This window comes from Pan paniscus, chromosome 20 (genome assembly GCF_029289425.2).
Source record: "Pan paniscus chromosome 20, NHGRI_mPanPan1-v2.0_pri, whole genome shotgun sequence".
Classification (NCBI taxonomy): domain Eukaryota; kingdom Metazoa; phylum Chordata; class Mammalia; order Primates; family Hominidae; genus Pan; species Pan paniscus.
Genome location: NC_073269.2, coordinates 18,570,047 through 18,576,046, shown reverse-complemented (window position 1 = coordinate 18,576,046; position 6,000 = coordinate 18,570,047).

Sequence of the window (6,000 nt, the reverse complement as noted above, 5' to 3'; positions counted from 1 at the left end):
TTCACTTGGGACTCCATCTATTTCTAGGGAAGTGAGTTTTGCCTTAGCTTCCGGGTAGACCATGTGACCAGTTTAGGCCGATCAGCATACCCCATCTACCTGGCTATAGTCATTGGCTCAGAGGTGGTCATGTGATATGGACTGGGCCAATCAGAGTGAATCTCAGGATGGAGGTAGTGTATATCCATCTCCCGTTGTGAACAAGGGGCGTGAAGTTGCATAAGCTCCTCCTGGCAGTCATCTTGTGAGCCAACACATCAAACCTCTTTTGAAAGCACATCCTACTTTTTATTTATTATATTCTTCATGTGAGCTGATAATTTTCTTTAATGTTTAATTCAGTTTGGGATTTTAGTTATTCACAACTAGAAGCATCCCATATGATGCAGTGGAAACTAATTTTTAACTTAAATGAAATAGCTTAAATTAATTTTTAATTGACATGAGCCTCAGTTTTCTCATGTGTAAAATGCATTAGAGGCAAGAGGTCTCTGCTTGCCTCCTAGTGTTATCCTGCAGATTAAGTGAAATAAAGTATTTTCGAATATTTGGAAAACTATGAAGTAAGCAGAAGGTATTTATGAAAATTAATATAAGCCAAAGGCTGTCAGACAAGGGTCAGGAGTGGGTACGGTGAGGCAGGGAAAAAAGGAACACAACATCCTGTTTTCCCGTAGAGATAGATAAACAGCAGCATGAGCATGCATATTGGAGTATGCATGCCTGACTCACAAATCCAAAAATAAGTCATAAGACGCTATATGGAGAGATTAACTATAAATAGAGCAATATTAGCTGTGAGTGACAAGCCCAATTAGAGGACATAGAGATGATTTAGAAGGTCTCCATGCAGTGCATCTTGAAGAGCTATAAAAATACTTGATGTTTACAGCTTAAGAAAGAGATGAAAATTAAGGGGAGATCGTTTATGATCTGATTATGTATCCACTCTATAGGAGGAATGGTCGGCACCTGGCCTTCCCCTACCTCATCCTTGGTCAGCACACTCTGGCCTAATTTCCAGTGGCCAGCACCTGCATTCATTTGTTTGAGGACTGTCTCTGGTCTTTGGGGTACACATTATGATCTACACAGTTGGGCCAGAAATGCTAGAGATTTAATGTCCTCCATGAGTGGCTGTCAATCAGTGACTGGTAGGAAGGTGGAGGATAAATATCCCAGCTCCCTCACTCCTCTGCTGGGCAATTCTGAGATCTGTATTCTATGTTGTCTCCTAGAGGTCACCAGCAGATTGAGCGTCAGTTGCCCACAGTGGTAACTTGCTTGACGCTTGTTGTTTTCCTTCCCTGTGTCACTTTATCTTCCCATACTGAGTCTCCTGGAACTGACTCTAAAATAAACAACTTTCACTTGAATCATGTCTCAAGGTCAGCTTCTGAGGGAGCCCAAACTAAGGCAGACTTTCCTGCCTGCACGTATATATATTTTCCAAGAATAATAAGTCCTTACAATTTTATACAGCATTTCACTTTTATGAAAAAAAAGTGATGGAATATTCACATACAATGGAATATTACTCAGCAATTAAAAAAATAAAATACCGATAGGTGAATATCAAGTGCATTATTCTGAGTGAAAGAAGCCAGACTCAAGTGTCTATGTAGTGTACACTTTGATTTATGTGACTTTCTAGAGAAGGCAAGACTGTAGGGACAGAAAATAGATCAATGATTGCTATGGGCTAAGGCTGCAGGAAGGGATTAATTACAAAGTATCAAAAGAGAACTGTCTATGGGTGAGGGAACTGTACTATTTCTTGATTTTTGTAGAGGCTACAAGACTGTGTATGTTTGTCCAAACCTATAGAACTGTATACTAATAAAGGGTGGATTTTACTGTATATAAATGATACCTCAATAAAAAATTCCGTAAAGAGTATTCACCATCATTATCTTATTTGGTTGTCATAACAACCCTGCAGCAATCAGGCATTATTCTTCATTTATTCAGCCAACTGTAATTCCACTTCCTTCTCTCCATTCACTCCAAACCCACTGTTGTTTGCCTTTCAATCCACCATTCCTATCAAATTGTTCTTGCCAAGGCCACTAATGACCTGTTATTTGCTCAAGCCAATGGCCACTTTTCAGCCCTTCCTTGACCTTTATGCACAACTTGATGGTGTTGATGCATCTGCCTTGGCGCTCCTTTGGCCCATGCTGTTGCAGCCCACAATGCTGCTCTGTCCAGTCTAACTTTAGCTGTCCTCAGTTGCTCCTCTACCCTGTCCCTCCCCATTTATCCGCCTTTTCCTCTTCTCATATTTCCCCCCACACTCCCTGGGGGATCTCAACCATCCTTTTGGCATCAACGATCACTTATATACTTAGTCTACTTTGCATTACTATAAGAAAATATCACAAACTGGGTAGTTTATAAAGAAAATAAATGTCGGGCGTAGTGGCTCATGCCTGTAATCCCAGCACTTTGGGAGGCGGAGGCAGGTGAATCGCTTGAGGCCAGGAGTTTGAGACCAGCCTGGCCAACATGACAAAAACCTGTCTCTACTAAAAATACACACACACAAAAAAATAGCTGGACATGTTGGCACATGCTTGTTAAGTCCAGCTACTTGGGAGGCTGAGATGTGAGCATCACTTAAACTCAGGAAGTGGAAGCTGCAGTGAGTTGAGATTGTGCCGTTGCACTCCAGCCTGGGCAACAGAGCAAGATGCTGCCAAAAAGAAAAAAAAAAAGAAAGAAAAAAAAGAAAAAAATGTTTTTCTTACAGTTCTGGAGGCTGGGAAGGCCAAGACTGAAGAACTGACATCTGGTGAGGGCCTTCTTGCTGTGTCATAACATGGCAGAGGGCATCCTGTAGTGAGGGGGCAAGAGCGTGCATGTAAACTCAGGTCTCTCTTCCTTTTTTTATAAAGCCACCAGTCCCATCATGAGCGTTTAACACTGATGACCTTATCTGATCCTAAATACCTTCCCAAAGCCCTGTTTTGAATTAACATATAAATTTGGGGAGTAAGTTTCAAATACATAAAATGTGGGGACACATTCAAGCCATATCACATACTCATAACTTCTAAGAGTGTTTTATGTTTTATCTCCTCATTATCTAGTTACTTGGATTTCCAGTTTATTTTATTTTTTAGAGAGAGGGTGTGACCCTGTCACCCAGGCTAGAGTGAAGAGGCATGCACATCACTCACTGCAGCCTCGAATTACTGGGCTCAAGAGCTCCTCCCAAGTAGCTAGGACTACAGGCGTACACCACCATGACTGACTAATTTTTAATTTGTTTTTGTAGAGATGGGGTCTTGCTATGTTGCTCAGGCTGGTCTTGAATTCCTGGCCTCAAGAGATCCTCCTGCCTTGGCCTCCCAAAACACTGAGATTACAGGTGTGAGTCACCACACCTGGTTTTGGATTTCCAGTTTAATACTCAATAGTTGATTTTTCAGCCTCCCAAAATGCCATTAAGTCAGGCAAACTTTTTCTCAAGTTTCTGGTACAAAATTTGTAGCTCAGGGCTACTATTACAAGATCTAGTAGAATGATGCAGATATTTTGTAATGTCCATTGGAGAGCAGCTCTCTAAACTCTTATGAAACCATAAATAATGTTCAAGAATAATTAAAGAAAGAAGAAAAATCATGACTTTCATACATATGTGAAGTGAATGTGTGTTAAAGATTTTATCTTCCTCATGAATGACGGAACCAATGTTACAACTCATTCAAAGGAGCATTCAGATAAAAGACACAGTTATGCATCAGAAACACTGAAATGACTGTGCAAATTGAACTCTTCCATAGTGGTGGAGGGAAGTAGGTTGAACTTCTGGTGGACATTACAGCTTTTTCTTGTCTACAAAAAAAGGATTATTTTGCATCGCTATCAATTATCAAGAACTTGCAGAATAGTAAAATAGGTCAAAGGAAAGGAAAGGCTAGAATCAGATAACTCAGAAGAGTGTTCTTTACCCTATGGGTTGCCAGGCTTTTTCTGTAAAAGGCCAGGTAGTAAATATCTTAGACTTTGCTAGACATATGGTCTACGTGGCAACTACTCCACTTCCATTGAAGCATGAAAACAGCTGTAAAAAATATAAACAAATAGGAGTGGTTGGATTTGGTTTCTGGGCTGTGGTTTGCCAATCCCTGCTCTAGACAGTGTCTAATTTTCCACTGAAGCAGAATTTTTTCCTGTGGCCAGGTGTGGTGGCTCATGCCTCTAATCCCAGCACTTTGGGAGGCCAAGGCAGGGGGATCACTTTAGCCCAGGCGTACAAGACCTGCCTGAGCAATGTAGTGAGACCCCATCTCTACAAAAAATAAATAAAAAATTAGCCAGGCACAGTGGCACACTCCTGTAGTCCCAGCTACTAGGGAGGCTGAGGAGGGGGGATTGCATGAGCTTGGGAGGTTGAGGCTGCAGTGAACTGTGATTGTGCCACTGCACTCCAGCCTGGGTGACAGAGGGAGACCCTGTCTCAAAAAAAAAAAAAAAGGTATAAAAACATCTTTCTCCTGCAATAGGACAGTGCCTAGAAGTCTTAAAAAATACCTTAAGAAGATGACTGACATTAAAACATCATTTTGATAATCATGAATTATGCAGCAATCAGCCTAATTCATTCATGGTGAATTATACCATTCTTCTAATTTACTGGATTTAGGGGTTTGTTGGAAATCTCGTGGAAAGGTAAAGCTCTGGTCAGCTTTACTTTGAAAGTTCTTAGGCTGTTGGATTAAGGCAAGGGTCAGCAAACTATGGCCCATGGGCCAAATCCACATGGCCCACGAAGCCTAAAATATTTATTTTCTGGTCCTTTATATAAAAAGGTTGTTGCCCTCTGGACTTAGGGTTTAGAAGCAAGGACTCTTTGAGTCTACCCCTCACTAGCTATGGGCTTTCAGGCCAGTTATTTAACTTCTTTCTGACTCAGTTTTCTCATTTGCAAAGTGGATATGTTAGTGATACTTATCTCCTGGTGAAAATGAACTTACTTATTACCTGTGATGCTTTTTGAGCAGTGTCCAGAACATAAGAATTGTTCAGTAAATGCTAGAGTTGATAAAGGAAGAAGGGAAAGGGAAGGAGGAGGAAGAGAAGCAGATGTTCTGGCTGGATGTTTTGATCACCTCCTTTCCACCCCATTAGTGAGGGTGCCCCAGATATATGAGCAATAAACTTAATGTTGCATGTCACTGACGTTTTCCTATCCATTTGTTACGCAGCATTACCATGGCATTAAGTAACTGATACAGGCTGTTCTGAACATTTGTGCAATTGTCTCTCTAGGTTAGAGTTAAGGTTAGAAATGAAGTGCTGAGATAATGGTTATTGTAGTGAACATCTTTTGGAGTGTCTACTTGTCTAAAATCCAATTGTTGCTGCTGAGCCAGTCCAGGTTTTACACTTCGCCACACAAAAGAATCTGAGAGCAAGTCCAAAGTAGACGTAAGCAAGAGGCCAGGCATGGTGGCTCATGCGTGTAATGCCAGCACTTTGGGAGACCGAGTCGGGTAGATCACTTTAGCCCAGGAATTTGAGAACAGCCTGGGCAACATAGCAGGATCCCTGTCTCTACAAAAAAATACAAAAATTAGTCGGGTGTGGTGGTGCGCGCCTGTGGTCTCAGCTACTCAGGAAGCTGAGGTGAGAGGATCACCTAAGCCTGGAGAGGTCTGAGCTGCAGTGAGCTGAGAGTAAACAGAGTAAATTTTGGGGTTTTTTTAAGGCAGGGTCTTGCTCCATCACCCAGGCTGGAGTGCAATGGTGCAATCAAAGCTCACTGCAGCCTCAACCTTCCAGGCTCAAGTGATCCTCCCACCTAACTCAGCCTCTCAAGTAGCTGTGACTACAGGCACGCCCCACCACACTTGGCTAATTTTTGTATTTTTGGCAGAGGTTTTTTTTTTTTTTTTTGAGACAGAGTCTCGCTCTGTCGCTCAGGCTGGAGTGCAGTGGCACGATCTTGGCTCACTGCAACCTCTGCCTCTCAGGTTCAAGCGATTCTCCTGC